This window comes from Rhipicephalus microplus, unplaced genomic scaffold (assembly GCF_043290135.1).
Source record: "Rhipicephalus microplus isolate Deutch F79 unplaced genomic scaffold, USDA_Rmic scaffold_75, whole genome shotgun sequence".
Taxonomy (NCBI): Eukaryota; Metazoa; Arthropoda; class Arachnida; order Ixodida; family Ixodidae; genus Rhipicephalus; species Rhipicephalus microplus.
This window is the reverse complement of record NW_027464648.1, coordinates 460,866-482,321: the sequence shown is the minus strand read 5'-3', so window position 1 is coordinate 482,321 and position 21,456 is coordinate 460,866. Positions and strand designations below refer to the sequence as shown.

The window sequence follows — 21,456 nt, the reverse complement described above, 5'->3', positions numbered from 1 at the left end:
TATTGCTATGCTGCACATGGTAATGCCTTCATCACAACACTAATGAATATGCATATTATCCTCTATGTTTCATCTTAACCTCACTTCTCTTTTGGCCCCTTCCTATAATACAGTATTCAAGACTATGTGGGATAATCAGAATGAACAAAGAAAGAGCCTGTGACAGGGTGGCAAACTGTGTGATTAGATGATCTCTCTTTAATCCTTTTAGCCCTGGATTTTTTTTATTTTTGTCAGAAAGGTTTATGGTACGTATTTTACTAATAGTTAGTTTCTCAGAAGACCAAAAAAATTGGCAGTAGTGTAAGTATTTGTTAATTTACAGCCATGACCTTAAATTAGATCATCTTGGCCCTATAGTTATAAAACGATGAAATGGCAAATTTATTGCTGCTATGTTCCAATGTGCGCAAAATCCGAACAAACGTAGTATTTCTAAGTGTTGCAGCTCCTAAAAAGAGTTCAGAACTTTAACCCGAAAGTGCCGCCTTCCCGCTTCTTCTTCCCCATTCATCGTCCCCAACGACCTTGGTTCAGATTATTTTTTACGGCTCTATGCTCCGCTAAACTGAAACAGCTGTGGTGTCGATGGCAGCGGGAATAGTTCAAGAAATACTTCTCTAAGAATGAGTGGGTTTCATTGTTTTCAAGGTTCTAGGAGACATTTTGTGTGGTGTCATCGATTGACGACACCAGGACCGAAAAGGGTTAGCAAAAGTAAGTCCTCGTAGTCATTAGTTGTCCTGCTTAACTCCCTGGGAAGAGCCAATTCACGCAGATGAAAGCTTGTGTACGCGAAGAAGCACCTCATCAGCTCTCGCTGATCCCTAGCCTGCAAAAGCTTAGTAAGCCGCTCATTTCTGCACTACGACACGTTACACCAAACCAAATGTCCGAGGTTTGTCCATCCAAGCTAGCACCACGAGTCACAGCGCCATTCACGCACGACGATGCAGCAGCACAACCACGCCCACTGATGTTCTTAGCCCCGCTTTTGTCGCCTACTCGTGCCTACGCCTCCTCATGGCTGCAACCTTCAGTTGATCGAGTCACCAATTTCAAGGTTACTACGAGAGAAGACACAGAACGAAGAGACCCATGGAGAGGATCATTGTTTTCCAACCAAACCGATATTTTTAAAAACATGTAATTCATAAAAACTAGGCCACTTCTCGCTGGGCTGTTCATGCTTTGTTATTTTAGAGTCGTTTGAAAATGTGACTTCATGTTTTGGACGGGCCAAAGCCCGCTGTGCTTTATCATATTGTCACTTGTTCTTTACAAGAAAACTCAAGTTCAAAGCCAACACTTGTCTTCGTTGATCTCTCCGCTGTCTTCCCATGCGCTTTAACTAGTATAAGGGGGTTTATTGAATAAAACCAACTGCCTAATTGAATAAAACCAGGTGCTCCAACTAGATACTGTCTCTCTCCCTCTTCCCCACTACATTTGCCCCGGTGGTGAAGAGGAGCCATCCTGGCGACTCACGGCGAAGCAAGCACAAGGGGATTATAGTAAGGTTTTAAGCGGCTGATGTGGACTGTCTCACGACCACGGCATCACTGGTTCGACGAAGTAGTTGACCGGTGACGTGCATTGAACGATGCGGTACGGACCATTGTGCTTGGGTGCAAACTTTCGGGAGAGGCCGGGGGACTGGAATGGAACCGAAAGCCTTAGAAATGAGCCTACGGGGAAGCTGTGAGCAGGCTTGTTTTGGTTGAGTCGTTCTTTTTGGAGACATTGTGCGACGGACGTAAACGAACGCGCTAATTGGTGGCACACTTCGGCTCACTGAACAAGTTCGGAGGCTGGGCGGTATTCTGAAGCATCTGGGCGGTAAGTAAGTATCGTGTCAAGCGTAGAAGAGGGCTCACGTCCGTACAGCAGAAAAAAAAGGTGAAAACCCAGTAGTTGCTTGCGTGGCCGTATTATACGGAAAAGTCACGAAAGGGAGCACCAAGTCCCAAATATAATGGTCGGAGGATATGTACATAAAAAGCATATCACCGAGCGTGCGGTTAAAGCGCTCTGTCAAACCGTTTGTTTGTGGAGGAGGAGGTAAGTTTATTTACAGAAAGGCAGAAAGGGCGATAGCTTGTAGTGGTGCGATGAATAATATTGCACTCACTGAGAAGCTCCTGGATGACTTGCGATAGAAACGCACGTCCATGGTCGCTAAGCAGCTGACGTGGCGCGCCATGGCGAAGGACAAAGCTACGCAAGATGAACAAGGCGACATCACGAGCAGCAGCGGCTGGCAAAGTGGTGGTTTCAGCGTAACGGGTAAGGTGGTCAACGGCCACAATAATCCAGCGATTTCCCGCAGTAGTACAAGGTAGTGGGCCGTAGAGGTCTATGCCGATTCTATCAAACGGCCGAGCTGGACACGGCAATGATTGTGTTTCGCCAGACGCAAGACAAGTTGTTTTCCGTCACTGACACTCAGTGCAGGAGCGTATGTACTTGCGAACGTACGAGTACATTCCACGCCAGAAAAATCGCTGACGAAGCCGGTTGTATGTTTTCAAAACGCCAGCGTGTGCGTTTTGAGGGTCTGCGTGGAAGTATGCGAACTTGTTGGAGCGCAAATGGCGAGGTGTAACAAGAAACCATTTCCTACCATCCAGCTGATAGTTGCGACGGTACAACATGGCATCCCGTATTGCATAATGGGGAATTTGGCGACGTAGTGCACGAGGTAGACGCTGGCGTGGTGTCACCGAAGACGAGGAGAGAACGTCGATGAGCGAGGCTATCCAAGGGTCCTTGCGTTGTTGCGAAGGCATGTCAGCGATATCGATGCTGTCGATGGTAGCTTCGGCGAAGGAAACAGGTGCAGCGGCTGAAGGAGGGGGCGAACGAGAAAGAGCATCTGCGTCGGTGTGCTTGCGGCCTAAGCGGTAAATGACGTGAATATCAAATTCCTGTAAACGTAGCGCCCAAAGTCCAAGCCGGCCCGAAGGATCCTGCAATGAAGCGAGCCCACACAGGGAATGGTGATCTGTAACTACATCGAATGGGCATCCATATAAGTAAGGACGTTTTTGTAATGCCCAAAGAATATCCAAACAATTCTTTTCGGAAACCGAATATTTGTGCTCTGCCTTAGTTAGGGTGTGACTGACATACGCAACTACATACTCCGAGAAGCCAGGTTTGCGTTGAGCAAGGACAGCGCCAAGTCCTATGCCACTGGCATCCGTGTGCACCTCGGTTGGAGCAGTAGGGTCGAAGTGGCGTAAAATAGGTGGTGAAGTAAGGAGATGGCGTAATGTTGCAAAAGCATCATCGCATGCTGGCGACCAATCAGAGAGGTGTCCATCGCCAGAGATCAGCTATGTCAGTGGTGCGATTATCGAAGCAGAGTTCTTCACAAAGAGGCGAAAGTAAGAGCATAGTCCGACAAAGCTGCGAAGCGCTTTCACAGTTGTAGGCTTCGGGAACTCAGCGACAGCACGAAGCGTCTCTGGGTCTGGGAGGACGCCCTGTTTTGAGACAACGTGACCAATTATTATGAGCTTCCGAGCTCCAAAGTGGCACTTCTTGATGTTTAGTTGAAGGCCTGCGCTCGTGAGGCAGCTCAAGACTTCGCTGAGACGTTGGAGATGGCTGTCGAAATCAGGGGAGAAAACAACTACATCATCCAAGTAGCATAGGCATGTCTTCCATTTTAGCCTATGCAAGACGCTATCCATGATCCTTTCGAATGTGGCTGGCGCATTACAAAAGCCAAAGGGCATTACATTAAATTCGTATAGTCCATCGGACGTCACAAAAGCAGTTTTTGGACGACCTGATAGTGCCATGGGGATCTGCCAATAACCGCACTGTAGTAAGTCTAGTGATGAGAAGAATTCAGCGCCTTGCAAGCAGTTCAGGGCATCATCTATGCGCGGCAAAGGGTATACGTCTTTAATCGTGACTTTGTTTAAACGGCGGTAATCGACGCAAAAGCGAATCGAGCCGCCTTTTATCCTCACAAGTACCACAGGTCAAGACCAGGGACTGCTGGACGGCCGAATGACGCCACGTTGAAGCATGTCGGCCACTTGCTCGGTGATTGCGCGACGCTCCACAGGAGATACACGGTAGGGACGCTGTCGCAGAGGCGCTTGGGAGCCGGTGTTAATCTGATGCACAACGGTGTGCGTTCGGCCTAAGGACGTCTGCTGGCAATCGAACGAGCCGCGAAACTGGTGAAGAAGTTCTAGAAGCTTTTCGCGGTGTGGTTCTTCAAGTTGCCATCAATTGAGGGGCCAAATGAATTATTATTTTCGTGGACAATTTAATGGGCAGATGGCGTCAATGCATTAAGCTGCAAATCACTTTCACCGTCAAGGTCGAAGATGGAGGAAACATCTAAGTCTTGGAATGTTCCAATACATTCTCCGCGACGCAAGGTTGTGGGAGACGGCAAGGGGTTTGTGACAAACAAATTGGTAGTGCCCGCCCAAATATCTAGAATTGCAAACGGCAACGCGAGGCTCTTGCGACTTTGGAATGTTTGGGAAGGCGTAAACAACACTGCAGGCTTAGACACATTGGCACAAGATACGGGAACAAAGGCTGCGCTAGTCGGTGCAATGTCGATGTCGTCGGCGACAAACAGCTTGTTCAACGGAAATTCCGGAGACGAGGTACACAACGCAGAGAAGGCCACTTCAGCACGAGCACAGTCGATATCCGCATGATTACGAGACAGACAATCCCAGCCGAGGATCACATCATGAGAACACGCCTGTAGCACAAGAAATTCAATGGTATACAAAACATCTTGGATGAGAACGTGGGCGGTACAGGCAGCTGATGGTCGAACATGGTGAGCACTGGCAGTACGGAGGGACAAACCCTTTGGCGTCGTGGTAACCTTCCGAAGCAGGCGGCAAAGTTCTAAATCAATTACTGGAACGGCAGCACCAGTGTCCACAAGCGCAAGGGTACGGTAACCCTCCACAAAAACGTCGATGAGATTTGTTGGAGAAATGCGAGGACTTGATTCTTTCGACGACGACGCAGTTCGTGGCTCCGGAACTGCGGCATCTAGTTTTCCGCGTCTGAAGGGTAGGGTCGACGGCGCATTGGCGACAGGGAGCGACGTCGGGGAGATGGAGATCGGTGACTGACTGAGGGAGGGTGGTCGGGTGAAGAGGATCCTTGTTGACGTGCCGTGCTGTTAAAGCGTCAAGAGTCGTGCGACGATCTTTGCATGTTGTCGCTCTGAACGAGAGGGCGGCGGCGGCACAAGCGAGCGTCATGTCCTGCGTAACCGCAAGAATAGCAAATCGGGTGGTTGTTTACGGTGCGCCACGGATTCGGAAACGCTTCAATCGGCCGCTGCAAACGGAACTGGTGATGGCCGAACAGGGATTGGTGAGGTAGCATAAGTGGGATGTCGAGGTGCTCTGGTTGCAATGACTTGCGCATACGTCAAGGGTGCGGCCTCCAGAGGTGGTGAACGAGCGAAAGGCAAAGCATCCGCTACTTCATCTTGTATGACGTGCCTTATGGCCGGGGCCAGACGATCTGGGGCCAAAGGATGCGTTTGTGCTGGCTCAGGCACGCTCGTTAAAATGGAGAGCTGCCGAGCGACCTCCTCACGCACGAACTGCTTTATGCGAGCAAACATGTCGTTCTAGTCTCCGAGAGTCAAGGCCGCGATCGAATCACGTTGTTCCAAAGAGCGCCGTGTTTGGGCGCGTTGCTTGCGCAATTCGTCAAAACTCTGGCACAAGCTGACGAGTTCGGCAATGGTTTGTGGGTCCTTGGCTAACAACATTTCAAATGCGTCATCGCATATGCCTTTGAGGATTTGTTTCATTCTGTCGGTTTCGAGCATCGCTGGGTTTACCCGCTTGCACAAGTCAACAACGTCTTTAATATAGCTGGTAAAGGTCTCTCTTGGCTGTTTAGCGCGCTCACGAAGTCGTTGTTCTGCGCGGAGTTTTCGCACAGCAGGGCGGGCGAAGACTTGCGAAAAGGAGGCCTTGAATGAATCCCAGCTGGCAACGTCGGCTTCGTGATTGCGCAACCAGAGACTAGCGACGCCAGACAAGTAAAAGCTTACATAGGTCAGCTTAGCCGCATCGTCCCACTTGTTCGCTGCGCTCACCTTGTGGTAAGTAGCCAGCCACTCCTCAACGTCTTGGCCGTCAGTGCCGCTGAAGATCGGTGGGTGACGCAGTGGCCACATGCCGGGAATTGTAGAGGCGGGAACGTGCGAGGTACCTTGGGTGGAGGGTTCTTCCGGCATTGCTGGCACTGCAGGTAGGGTGCGACTTCGTAGTTCCAGCTTCGAAGAATACCCAGCACCTCCACTCGATTATAAGGTTTTTTTTTTTTTAATAAAACCAACTGCCTGGTTCAAAAGGCGTCAGTCACTGTCACGAGCTCAGCTCTTCGTCGTAGTCGTCTTTCAGGTGCTCCAACTGGATACTGTCTCTCTCCCTCTTCCCCACTACACTAGGTTTTAAATAGAGTTCCAAATTGCCTGTACTCTGTCTTTTGATGCACCAGTCCCAGGCGTACAGCATACAATAGGCGCATTTTACTTTTCGTGTGGCCTGCCTGCACAGTTTTCTGTGTCCACGCCAACCACTATTTGCACGGGAATATGTACTCATACCTGAGTACAACCAAATGTTGCGCTACGCTTCAGACCCTGAGTTGAAACTTACGCGACCACCGTTCTACTTCTCCCCGTCCGTTAGTCGCTCACTTGATGTATCGATGTCCCACTGCAACCGACACGGTAAACCAAACGGCACACTTACCGAGGCAAGAAATGCGTCATCGTCGCAAAGTACAAGGGCACTTTCCTGGCCGTCAAATGTTAATAATGTCGTCCTTAAACTCGTATATGTTGTTACCTTCATCGATACAGATGCCGCGATTTCCGTCATCACCGAAAAAGATTGACACTTTCCTCCATTTCCTCATACCACTTCAGTGCAGCCCATCTAGCCTGTGGCTACGAGTACCTCCCGACTTCTTATTCAGGCAGTGTCCTACACCGTCTAGTTCGCTGTGCTTTCGTGTATGCTTCCCAGGAGAAGATTTTCAGTGCAAATATTTTCTCCCATCACCAAGCCGTCACTGGTTGCGCCTGTCCAGAAGTCTCCTTCTCTTCCTTTGACGATGCTTTAGCCAGCAACGGTATCCTTTCCGATGCCAACACTGTCACCAGTGACGACACCCAGACCTTTCCGTAGGCTTTTTTGTTGGCCCCTGTGTCTTGCTCTACCGGTTCCGATGTTATCGCAATCTTCACCCCTTCAGTGCTTTCGTTCATTGCAACCTTTTACCACTCCCAACCAACCCTCTTATACGTCAAGGTGATGTGACCGAGTTACCTGTGAACCATCCGTTCTGACTGTCGATGACGTTGCTAAATAGGGAAATTATTTAGAAATTGCCACTTTTCGAAACAATCACTACGTTGGGCATTCTTGGTAAGTAACCAGGAGTGAATCACCTTGAGTAGTTGAATAGCTGGAACTTCGACTGGTGACATTTTCAACCGTGTCATCATGAACAGCCAAAACTCGCTGCAATGACATGAACTTGTACGCCTCCTTGAAAAGATTTGCCCTGCTTTCGACAACCACAGCACTTCTATCGGCCGAACTTTGAGTGTATGCCACTGGACCAACACAGGTAACCACCAACCACTACGGCAAAGACCGTGCCGTATATCGCCAAATAAACTCCACGTCAGTTATGAAAACGTAGGTGACATGCATGCTAAAGCATGACATCGTATCAACCATCACACAGTCCGTGGTCATCACTAGTTTTAACTAAAAAAAAATCACAGCTTATCCATGGGGTGAATGATGATGAGTGGGCGAAGCTCCGGAGGGAATCATGTGTAAAATGGGAATCTTCCGTGCATTTCGCCAAGTCGATCGTCATGTAGAGACGTGAAAAACGCTGTGTGTGTTTGCCGTGCCGCTTGGGCCTCCCGGTCTCGTACGGCAGGATCTTGGTAGTGGTTTCGAGCAACTTCACAGCTTCACAGCGTGCCAACAGCGAACGAACTTTACTACAACGCTCCCCCTAGCGTACGTCGCCACACTAAATCCAACTGTTGACTTTCATCAATGACCCGCATTATATGTGGCGTCATTTCTATTTAACACCTCGCATCTTTCGTTATCAACTACAAGTACCACGATCTAGTTTTAGAACATCTCGCATCAACTAGTGCCATCTAGTGAACACTGCAAGCACTTAACCATATAGGTGGCTACCTACTACTATTACAATTACAAAGCTCGGAAGATGTACAGACCCACTCGTTAAGGAGCTTCCCCCCTAAAAATATAACACAGTATGCTTTTGCACTGATTTTCGTCATCTAACCAAAATAACACGAAGTGATGTAGATCTTTTGGCCCGCAACGATGAGCCCGAGGCTGTTTACAAAGTGCAAAGTTTTTTCCTCATTTGTTCCAGACTCTGGCTTTTGTCAAGGGCTTGTGAATATACACGATACCCCCAAAACAGTCTTTCTCACACATGACGGCCATTGATTGTAGTGTCATGCCATTTGACCTTTGCAATGCGCCGACCACACTTGAGCACGTGTTGGATACTATTCTACGAGATTTCAAATGAAACACGTGTGTTTGCTATTTCGATGACAGTTTGTGCTACAAACACGTGTTTTCGCTAGTTTGATGGCGTGGTCGTGTTTGCACCAAATTTTCCCGCGCACATTCTTTGCTTGGAGCAGGTCGCGCACTGCCTCACTAAAACATGCCTCAAACTAAAGTTCAAGACTTGTTACTTTGGGGCACGCAAGCTCACCATTCTCGAACACGTTTCGAAGTATGATCCTGATCACGCTAAGCTATGAGCTGTTTATTTCGCTAGTACCACGGTGCCTGAAGTGGTTGCGTAGTTTCATGGGGTGGTCCTCATGCCTCTTCCACGTCGCTCAACATTTCGACTTGAATATGGCACCTGATACAGACCTGCTTCAGGGAAATGCTAATCTACTCACGTGGTGCCCGACTGACGATTGTGGGTTTGCGATGCTCATGCTATGTCAGCTAATCACAACACCACCCACATCGCGTCATTTCGATGTAACCGCTAACATATACTCACATGGATGTTCGTGGTGTCAGTCTTGGTGCTGTCCTCGCGCAAAGGCCGAATACCAAGAAGATGTTGTTGCGTAAGTAAACACCGCCGTCACGCAAGAGTGGTATCAAATTAATCAGTAACTGATAAAAGACGCCTGGTGATCATTTCGTCGTTGAAAAAAAATCTGCTGTACATACACGTACTGTTAACTTTTGGATGTCGAAATAAAATACAATAAGAAAAAAACAGGACAACCCAAGTTGATTTTCTCGCTCTGTAGAGCGCTAAATTTAACAAATTTTACAGTGTCAATTTATATGAAAGGGAACACGGGAACGAGTGGCCTGTGCGCTTCGGCTGCTGCTGGCAGTGCGTCCAAGCAGGAGTGAGAGCAACCACAGTCTCTTTTCGCGTCATCTCGCAGCGGGCAAAATAACCACTCGTTGCTGATATAGAACTGCAAGATTGCAACCCCTCCCCCTTCAAGGCGATTGCCAGCTCTCGTGTAATCAATCACCTTGAAGGGGGAGGGAGTCAGAAACTTGCTGCTCGTTCCACATCAGCAACTAATGGTTGTTTTGCTCGCGGCGAGATGACACGAAACGAGACCGTGGTTGCTCTCGCTTCCGCTTAGACGCGCTGCCAGCAGCCACCAGATAAGGTCCCTCCATAATTTTTAAGGTAGCGACATATGCCGCGCGCGCCACCTAGAAAGTTCCTGTAGCAGGCGACGCCCAGCTTCAAGCACGGCATTCAGCTGTTGGAAAAATATGTGCACATGCCAAGAAATAAAAGCTACTGATGCCTGACTGTGCATGATAAAGGCCGAAATAAAGGCCCAAAATGTTAAAGCTGTGCCTTTATTTCAAATAAACATTGAAAAAGGGAACGGAAAAAATGTTTGATCGCCTAAATTCAGCATGTTTACATCTTCTTTATTCGCGTTCATATTACATTGTGTTTTTCAACCTAAATTAGCTGCATATAATTAAAAAAAACGAAGGCGCGTTGATTCGCTTTCATTTCACAAAATAGTCAAAGCCCTTGACGGAAACAACAACGAGCCGGGACCGAAGACAACCCGAGGCGAGTTTACCCACGACTGCCCATGGCGCCTGCCTTGGTCGCTGTATTGGCCGTACCTTGGCGACTGCGTGCGCTTAATCCGATTGCTCTCCGCCTTTCTTGCTCGTAAGTGTGCTGTGTACATATAGCGGTCACTTCGGTCGAACAATGCATCTGACAGCCATCCGGAGCGAAAAAATTCGGACATGGCGTTGCTGAAACGTGATCCTCGCTGAAAGTAAACATCCTGCGCACGTGTGTAGAAACTAAAATTTGGTGGAAACGCTTGCGCTAACAGTCTTCTTCTCACTGCGTGCGGCGATTGCTCGACCACTTAAGTGTCTTTTGCTATTCTGTGCTACGAGTCAACGCAAGCGTCACGACATTCCAAAGCGGCGTGTCATCACCGATCGTCGAATTTGTTCGTGTTGCAAACGCGACCTAACCGCGCGGAACACCATGGTGTAGTTAAATTTCTTCGACAAGGCTTCTTGTGTGCGCATGTGTGAATGCGGTTGTATTCCTGATATGAGCAACGTCGGTACGTAACCTTGAATCACCGCGTGGATTTTTAATAGTGTGTTTATGCTTTTTCGATTTGCCTTTGTGCCTCCCTGAAGTGCACAAGCTTCTCAATAATTAAATACCTGTAAGTGAAACCCCCGCGAATTGGCCTAGTTATTGTTGCACTTTATTTGGCTGGTGATTTTATATCGCTTCTGATGTTTTTCCTACGTTAGTTCGCAGCTTGGTGCTTTTCATCAGTGAAATAGCATTGCTGCTTACCGAGACATTTCGTTTAGTATCCGGGTGTGAGGGTAACCTAAGAGTAACAGAGTATACAATAATGTAATTTGATATAGTTTTATTATTTGGTGGCCAGTAGCTGTGGATATGGGGTATTTATTTATTTATTTGAAAATATACTACCTGTCAGAATGCCATATTTAGGCAGCGGTGAGCGATACATATAGGATATATACAGTGATGGCCAGTGGCTATATGGTATTTATTTATTTATTTGAGAGCATACAGTTAGTCTGAATGCGATACTTTAGGCAAGGGTCAGCGATACAGTGGGAACAACACAATTCAGCAAATACAGTGACGGCCAGTAGCAATGGCTATGTGGTATTTCTTTTTTTATTTTAGAACATACAGCAAGTCCGAATGCTATTATTTAGGGAGGATCAGAAACACAATGGGAATAACACAATACAAGAAAAAGAAAGTCGTACAGAACAATATGAAATATAGAACAGATCATACTGTAGGAACCAGAGTATCATTTGTTTAAAGCGAAAGCCTGAATAATACACAAACCCAAACAAAGTTTCATAATACCCTACAATTATCACTACACAAGCAGTACAGTAACAGCAACTACCACTTATTTACCATAACGGCTTGACATATACACATGCCACCTTGCAGGAGCTGAACAAAGTTTTTCATCCGTTCATCCATATACACATGCAACCATATCCATATACATCCATATACACATGCATCCATATACACATCCATATACGCATGAAAATATAATGACACTAAGCTGTACAACTACGTAAGGTTATGCTTGCAGACAAAAGCTGCGGCACATGCCACCCACAATGCAAAGTACAGAGTAACGCAGGTACTTACTAGTATATTTATGTACACATTCAATGCACGAAATACGCATAGGATGTGTTTCCAAGTGAACAAAAGGATAAGACATGCAGCTGGCACTGAACAGTAAGGGTAGCTTAAATAACTATTAAAATGCAAAAACAAAGAACAGCCACACTTACAGTAGTACAATAGACATCATACATTTTACACAAACTTTTCTACCAGTACTACCTAATGCTATAGCCGGCAACATGCATTCCAATGCTTCGGCTACCACACTTCTGTGAGCTTTGAATTTTTGTCACAAGGAGATGGTTTTTCTTTTTCACGATAATTGAGATTCTAGTTCTTAAAAACGTGGCAAGGAGTTTGTGCGATATGCAGTGGCATGTAGGGAAGCAATTGTTCAAGTAAAGGGAGCTTTGAATAGTACTCTGAAGTTTAGATGCAGAAACTCTGTTTGCAATCAATGCATCTTCATTTAAGCGCACATAATTTTCAGCAGCCTCTATAAACTGCAAGACAGCCGGTGAAGAGACTGTCAATTCCGGCTTCTCTTTGTTGTAGCACTTCAGCATTGTGAGCTTGTTTCCCTCGGCGGAGCTTGTGATCGCTTCAACACAGGCTTGACAGGATTTTGCCTTCTTGACTTGTGCAACAACATAACCAGCAAGGTACTCAAAGGATTCATGTTCTAAGTCTTGAATATCAAGAAGGTCAGACGGACGAACAGCATACATTTTGCATTCATTCGGTTTGTTGTCATCGGCCGTGCCAGTCAAGACAAAGCAGTCTTCTTCAGTGTAGCTGCCGTCCTTACTTGGCCTCAGAAACTGGGCCATCGTAGCAGCTCGAAGCGAAAACTTGAATTCAAGTACATGAGGCACCGGGTTCTTACACCTTAGTGTAGAGAAAATATTCTCTAGGGCATCTTGGCCGAACCTGCTCAGGAGCAGAAACTTAAAGTTGTACTTTTCAAGAAACAGCGTCTGCAGTAGCAACACTGATGTTGTCGCTAGGATAACGCCAGTCTGCACTGGTTTCCAGGTGGCTTTTTTTTCCATTCCCAATACATATTTTTTCAAAAACTGCAATTGTTTCTTCAAAAAACTGAAGGACCTTTCCACACTCAACATCATCAAAATGGCTCAAAGCCAGTTTTGTTGTTCTGGAAGTCATGAGTCTGAACCATCGAAGCATCATCTCAAGAAAGCATGCAGTTGTCAAGGCTGGTTTATCTAATGTTCCATTATCTACAAGCAAGCGTACTGCAGCAGCAGTGTCGCTGTTGATAAGGCTGAATGCTGGCCCTACCTTCATTTTATCATAATGGCTGGGGTCAATTGAAGAAGGCTTCAGGTGGGGAGCTAGCTTTAGCTCTGCGTTGCTGTCTATCTCGATAAGCTTCCTTATAGGCTTGATGGATATTTCATTTCCTGGCAGATTGTTTTTTTTTCACTACTTCTTCGGGCAAGTATATCTTCTGGCCCTTAGTTAAGTGGCTGTTCAGGTTCTTAAGGAGATGAGGAACGTGAGCCATGAAAAAAAGTTGCCTAGATGCATCACATGGGTGGGGACACGAGGTTTTAGGCTTGCTGTGCTTGCCTACAATTATACCGAACAGTTTCCAGACGGCTTGGTTCCCCCCTCCCATGTCTGTCACCACAACATCTACTTTCAGGGAAATTGCCTCATATGCTTTTATGATGACAATGATTATATCATTGACTGTTTTGGCATGGAATGAATTTCTAGTCAAATGATAAGCAACTGTTTGCTTCCATCGGGTTGTTATCCCACCGACCATAAATACCAGCCCATGAGCGGCCAAAAAGTCGGGTGGCAGTGTTCCGTCTGCAAGAGGTATAGTTGGGGCTCCAAGCACTGTTCGCGAGGATGGGTTGTAAACTAAGCCTGGTGCAAGCTGCATCTCATCGAGCATTAAAGTGGCGTGCCGCTCCTCTGGTGACATGAGGCTAACCTATGGAGTGGAAAGATTAAGTTAGGCGATGCAAACAGCGGTGCTAGGGTAACAAGACAAGTCAAGGGTCATGGACACCTGTCTGTGCACTTACCTTTAGTGCGAGAGACGCTATGATGTCCTCCAGCAAACCTGGTGTGAACTTGTACCCTTTCAAGTGACGATGTAGGGTGCGTTCTGTTGGCAGAGGTTGTCTAAGCTCCTTGACTGACTCATAGCCACGTGCTCCACAGGAAAGTCTCATTTTCAATGCCTTTATAACAGTATTTTAGTCCATCGAGTCCCCTGCATTGTTGCCATCTCCAGACATTTAACTTGGTCTTTACTTAAGTATCTGTTTAGTCCTGCGACAAGGCGCTTATTTGCAGTTAGTGCCTGGAAACGCTGCCTCTGAGCAGGTTGAAGCTTCCGTCGCGTCGCCTGAAGTTCAATTTCAAGCTGGGCCACCCTCTTATGTAGAGTTGCTTGTATCAAGTGGCCTAAAATAGTGCACCAAAATTAGGTCTAAAGCAGTTGTCAATGCTAAACAGGCAGGAGCGGGGGCTAGGTGGTGCTTCATATTGAAGATGTCACGGTGATACCGAAAGCGCATGCACGGAACAGCCTGTTTGCTGTTCTCTGTATGTGTATTCTTTATCAGTGTGATATCTCCCATAGTTCTAAATAGCATTGGTAAGAATACGTTGCTGACAGCGAAATGACCTGCATGAGAGCAGGGAAGCGCAACATAAAAAAAATCAGATAAGCGCAGGAATATCTAACATTCCCGCATGTTTGTTTTCCCTTGTTCTCTTCATGCAGTTCATTTTCTCTCACTCTGCACGAGTTGCACACAAATCGGTACTGTTACGGGTATAATGTATTGCTATTTACGAAACAAAGGGCCTCGACCTCCTGCTAGCATGGAAACTTGCATTGAAACAAAGGTTGTGTCAGCTTCCGTAAGTATGTCGCTATGCGCAAAAGAGGCATTGAATGATGGCACGCAAAAAAATTCGAACAAAACTGTTTAACTCCCCAGCCTTTGTACTTTCTGACTGGAATGGAGCAGGGATCTGTAGGTCTAGTTGCATATGAGGAACATCTGCGTAGAGCACAAAGCAAGTTGACAACCAGCAATGTAGAGAGGCATTGGTACCTCACATGGGGAATACACATGCTTTGGGCCACACAAAATATCTGCCTGTTTGCTTGGATCAGCTGTAGACAGCTTTATTAGACGTGAAGGTAAGTTTGAACCATATTTTGCAACATAAAAAAAGATTGTAAATTACAAAATATAAAATATCTCTGTGCTCTCTGCACGGCATATATCGTCTGTATGTGAACGGATGAAGAGCATAAGCACGCAATTTACCAGCTGATGGAAAGGTAGGAGCTCACAGACAGGAGAAACTTACCATTCTCAGTGTCGACTGGCTGGGGTTCGAAATCGACTTGTGTGTTTTGCTTGAATTTGGGGTCATCTGGGTAGGATACATGAACATAATGACAAATGATCACTCAAGGATTGTTTTCATTGCAATAATCAAATTTGACTTGAACGCTTTGAACAGCATTCAAGATCATTTGTCCTAATGAACGCCGTGAACATACCAGTACTTCCCACTCATGTTCTTTTAGGGGGTGGCTTGCGTGGCTTTGCAACTGGTCGATGCAAAAAGATGCTTGGCGTCGCAAATGGCCTTAGCTTCTTTTCACCGGTATTCTTGAGAATAATCGGTTCAAACTGGTCTTCTGTGAAATAATCTTGTAGCAGAGTTGGAAACAACTTTCTGAACATGTTCTAAAGCGAAGTGAACAACGCGCGCAGTGATAGAGAACTAGAGATAGTAGAACTCACTGCTGAAATTTATGAATGTTTATCGTTATAACAATAATAATAATTGCTGGGGTTTTACGTGCCAAAACCACGATATATGAGGCATGTCGTAGTGGACTGCTCCGGTAATTTCGCGACTACTTTGGATTCTATTACGTGCACTCAATCCGCGCCGTACACGAGCCTCTAGCATTTCACCTCCATCGAAAATGCGGCCGCCGAGGACGGGATCGAAGCGCGTCTTTCCGGTCAGCAGCCGAGCACCGTAACCGCAGTAACTGCCATACCACGACGGCGGACAAATTTTGGTTGCGTGCAACACAATGCGGATATCTGTCAGCGAGTTAGTGCGCTTCCCTCGCTTTATTTACTTGCAAGCTAGGCTCGTAGTGCATGACCTACGTCAGCGGGTTCATAAAGCACTAAAATGAATAATCTCGACAAATCTTGGCCATCAAAACCAGCGCGCACGAATGAAATGCTATTGCAGCTCGGCACATGCACGCGTATGCTTTTTCTCGTGTCTTTGTGTCGCGTTACTTACCTCGCATAGTCGTGCAGTGGCCGACGGTTCGAAGTCTTTCCGTCCAATTCTGTGCAACCACACTTTTCTTCTGGTTAGGTTCTGCTTGCCCCGCGGGATGCAAGTAACTTCTTGCCGTGTTCCGTCCGGTTTCTGCACCCAAACGCAGAGCAACACGGCATATCGGACCTTCCAGAACGAAATCACCGCACAACGTGCATAGCGGAACAGGCGAAGCGAGCGCTCTCCTCCCGGACCGCAGGAACCTTCATGGCGTAGCAAGATCACGTGTCACAGATCAGCCTATCGCGGGCGCCGTCGGCTTCATGAAAGCTTTTCAATACTTGATTTGATTAATTTGGGGGGTTTAACGTCCCAAAACCACCATATGATTATGAGAGACGCCGTAGTGGAGGGCTCCGGAAATTTTGACCACCTGGGGTTCTTTAACATGCACCCAAATCTGAGTACACGGGCCTACAACATTTCCGCCTCCTTCGGAAATGCAGCCGCCACAGCCGGGATTTGAACCCGCGACCTGCGGGTCAGCAGCCGAGTACCTTAGCCACTAGACCACCATGGCGGGGCAGCTTTTCGATACTTCGATACTTTTGAATTTATTGAGGGACTTTACCACCGGAGCGTGCAGGCCACGCGTCGCCACGTTTGCTTTCATGAAAGTTCACACTGTACAACCGGCTAGTCCTACCCTGTCTTTTTTACCTGTACGGTTGCTTTACTTGTATGATGAGCCCGGTAGCACTGCAGCGAGATACAAGAACGCTCATCTTCAATGCCTCTTTGTTTTTCAGATTTTCTTGTCCCTTTACCAACTGCCAGATGACGACGGGTGTAGTGACAAGAAAGAGAGGGCTTTCGGTCCAGTTGCCTCGCCGATTGCTGGCGGCACGTTTTCGACGCCCGATGTACAGCGGTGAGAGCTGTTAGGGTGGACATGGCTCAGCGTGGCAGCGCTCTGCGAAGTGCCATTGCAGCCGGCGTGCCCGCACTTCGAATCTAAGTGGCACAGGTGCGCCAGCGTTGTGATGCTGCGCAGCGCGCGGCCATGTTCTCGCGTGCTCAGCCTAACAGTGCTTACCACTCTACAAGAGTTTGCAAGAATACTCTAGTTGAGCGAACGGCGCGTAGCGAGCGCTTGGCGGGGAGGGACCGATTATGTTCTCGCTTGCGGCATGCCGATAGATGGCTCGCCAGACTGAGGACCGTTTCATGACTGGCAAATTCCGCAAAGCACAACCGGCACGTGAGCAACGTTTTCCAAATCTAAGAAAACCGGGTAAGCGTGCGAAATCGACCACGCGACACGCAAGAAGCGGCAGCGCGAAGTAGGGGGGGGGGGAATAAGGGAAGAAGTAAACGGTGCGAAGAGAGTGTTGTGGGGACGATAAATAAGCACCACTACGTTTCTACTTCACGGGGCTTTCCTACGCCAAGAGGCGGAGGGGAACCCGGGGAATAGTTTATAGCACCGCCTTCCAGGCCCCTAGCGAAGGAGAATATTATCGAGCAGCGGATAGTCTCGGCGTTCGCTCACCTTAGGCATTCCTGCACAGTACACTTCAGTTCTCTCCATTTTTACTGTGTTAGGCAGCTGTTCTTAGGTACCGGCATTTTTCTCGGCGCCCTGCAACGGCGACGTTCTCCGTGCGTACTGTCCATTCCTGTTCTAGTAACCTGTACGTATGTGCACCATGAGTGGCCACCTGAAGAGGGGCATCATATGACTGTCTTCCTTGGGATTGCGTAAAGACACCGCTGTGGCCCCTCTTCGTGCCACTGGTGATAACGAATCGGCATTCAGCCACCCTCTCACCAAATGACTGCCTTATAAGCACAAATGGTTGTGGTGTCCCGGCCCGAGAGACAGTTACTGCGTCACTTATCCCCATCGTTCACATTGTTACATTCCAAGAATCTCTATATATGTCGACTTGTCCTCCCCATGGGCTCGGTCACTCTACATCGAAAAAGATGAACGCTCATTTTGAACACATTCATTTTGCAGGTAAACTACCCATATTCTTTATTTACTAGACGCACCCGTTACGCCGTTTTGGTAATGTAACCGAGCACACGATGTTGTGACTGCTAGAAATACTACGCACATTTTTGCGTAGTTCCTGGTATTATCAAGATATACTGAACAAAACACCGGTCGAGACACTCAGGGAAACAAACCACCGGTACTATGGAGGCACTGAAATAAATATGCTCCGAGAAAACGTTCCTACTAAACGAAGTAAAAATGATTTATCGAAAGTTGACATCTATTGACAAAGCATTCGATAATAGGAGAAAGCGCTTTACATAGAGATGACGAAAATGAAGCGTCTGCGTACGTTTGGATTATACACTGCTGTCGTTTTCCTTAGCTTAGCTTGCATCAACATTGGCAGAGGAGGAACCGTGTATATGATGAAGATGTTTCGGTAGTAATGAACTATGAACAACACAAAATTCCTGTCGCACATGTCCACGACGGTGAAAGAAGTCGTTATAGTGCTCGGCTGCTGAACCGAATTTGTGGGTTAGATTCCAGTCGTGGCAGTCGAATTTCGATAGAGGCGAAATTGTATAGGCCTGTGGGCTATGAGATGTCAGTGTACTTTAGGTTTTTGGAGCCCTTTACTACGGGGACTCTCCTAATCACGTCGTAGTTCTAGGATGTAAAAACTGAGATATTATTATTATTATTATTATTATTATTATTATTATTATTATTATTATTATTATTATTATTATTATTATTATTATTGTTAATAATAATAATAATAATAATAATAATAATAATAATAATAATAATAATAATATTATTATTATTATTATTATTATTATTATTATTATTATTATTATTATTATTATTATTATTATCTTGTTACACATGTCATGAAATCTTTTCTAACAGTCACGTGTCGCACGTACCTGGTGATCGCGGACAGCAATGTGCAGGTATGTGCCACCGGGAATAGAATTTCTAAACCAGCAACGTGAATGAGCCGGTGTCAGAGGAGGCGGTTTACTACCGAGGGTTTATATAAACAAAAGGAAAAATTGTAAATCATAGCTCAAGACGTACTGCAGGCCTCACATTCTCCACGGAAGTACTCTAAGACGGAGGTACGCCAGTGCATTACACTGCTTCAGAAGAATACCCTGCTGAAGCATCATATAAAGAAAAAGCCAGTTGTGGCCGCTGTATTTGGGAGTCCACTTCTACACCAATGCAGAAGCTATGGCTCCGTAACGTGTAGTCGAGCGTTTAACGAAGGCAGCAGCTGCTTACGGAGTGAGCAGGGGTAAGCAAAGAAAAGGTGAACACGAGAACGCGTGGCCAACAGTACTACCAGCGCCGCGTAACACCCATCGTTGGAAACATTCCGCATGTGCACAGCATGTGCTCTGCGGTACTCTTTCCGCCGCGCAACGACGTTACGGATACGCTTGTTCGTCGTCTGCTAGCCGCATATCTGTCTGCTAAGCTGGCGTGTCCTGCATTTCAAGGTCCATCTCGATCCAAAGTTGCTGCGTGAATACAAAAACGAGCATGAAACACTTTCCTTTTGAACTATAGCATAAAGGAACCTGCTAAGAAGCAAATATCTTACAATGCAGGATGCATTAACATAGCAGACAAAACTCGGCTAGCAGACGACGAACAAGCGTATCCATGACGTGATGCACGCTGTAGAAATAGTGCAGATCACGTGAGTCTAACACTGCTAACCGCTGAACATCACTACACCACACTGTGTGCTCCTTGGTCATAAAACTGACGTATCTGCCTTGAGTTCCAAAGATGCACCGAATAATAAGTTGCCCTCACACTAATATACTGGGAATTTCCTATAAGCGGGCGATTGTGTGCTGAAATAAAAAAATTCGAACCACTATGCGATCGCCCACCTCACCCGGTAAAACTGCCGGACATTAAATAAAGTTTATTCATTCATTCATTCTACCACGCAACACTCGCCTAAAAAATTTCGCCTAAGCTGTTACTCGCAAATCCCTTCGCGTGAATTTGATTCCAGAAATAAATGTGGTCTGCCAATTTTTTTCTTAGAAAGGAAGATTTAACTATACCCTAATATGATGTAATAGGGCTTTAACGCGTCGACAAGATGATAGGATTAAGAGGCATGTCATAGTAGTGGGCTCCGGTAATTTCTAACATTTTGTGTTCTTTAGTGAAGCTCAAATTGGTGTTGCGTACGGGCACATCGTATTTCATCTCCATGCAATCCGGGACCACTGTGGCGTGGTATTAGACCCGAAGTTTCAAGTCCAGTATCCAAGAACCATAACTCAAACCACCGAGGTGGCCTATTCTTACAGTAATGCTCAATATATAGGAGGATAGAATGATGGACAATGTGTGTTCCGACACCTCATTCATCGAATTACATATATGAAATGACTAAGCCCAAATTATCCAAATATTCCTGCACTCTGGGCCTATGACGGCCATAGTGAGCGTAACTCTACCTTTTAGTTTTTGAGTTTATGTATACTTCCCAAATATACCACGCCGAACAATATGGCTGGCAGGGCTGAAAAACGGGGGAGTAAATGTTTTTTGTCCTGTTTGAAAGGTAGCAACAAAAGGACGAAAAGCACCATTGACTCGTGCCAAGCAACGATGGCTCCCCCACTGCACGCCGCCGAAGAATGTACAGGTGCCTTACATTTATTATCAAATACAAGTTGCAACCATTTAGTGTTACATTCCGAGAGAATGATGTGGTTGTGAGGAATGCCGTAGCAGAGGTCTTCGGTAATATTCGTGACCTGGGGTTCCTTAGCGTGCACCTAAATCTGAACGAGTGAGCTTCTGGCAATTGTCATCAATTTAAATGGCCGAGATCAAATTGCAATTTAAAACAATGTTATTGCGAGAAGGTACATCTTAATATGGTGTTGTTCAAGAATACTATCGCCAGCATAATTCATTGTTTGTTACTTTTGATATCATTTAGGATGAAAGACACGCTCAGAATTGTTTTTTTATGGTTGAGGATACATTCATCAAGCTTTTGTAAAAAAAGTAGTTTCTGAGATAATGCCGAATAGATGGTGCTGTTCAGACCCACATTCAAATTCACTCCCACGTTCAAATTCTCATATAAACCAAATAAAGTGGCTGGGGAAAATACTGACAGACATGGTGCCGTTAGGTTGTATACGAGGGACTAATAGTCAGCTGCCAACTCGTAATAGGTTCTCGTGCTATGTGATGCCATGCAGGATCATAAAAAAGTGTGCCACACTCACCGCCATAGCTACAGGTGGCGCTTACTTACACTCCCATGTAAGCTATTGAATATATAAGAACAAAGG

The 21,456-nt window shown here is 46.4% G+C and overlaps 1 protein-coding gene across 1 annotated transcript in view; it reads left to right on the top strand.

The window, feature by feature from the left end:
- Nucleotides 1-14,864: 14,864 nt before the first annotated feature.
- LOC142790166 (uncharacterized) overlaps nt 14,865-21,456 on the top strand; it is a 73,239-nt gene continuing 66,647 nt past the window's right edge. The window contains exon 1 of the mRNA XM_075885168.1: nt 14,865-14,980. The gene's annotated coding sequence lies outside the window, so the exon portion shown is untranslated. The remainder of the gene's footprint in view (nt 14,981-21,456) is intronic.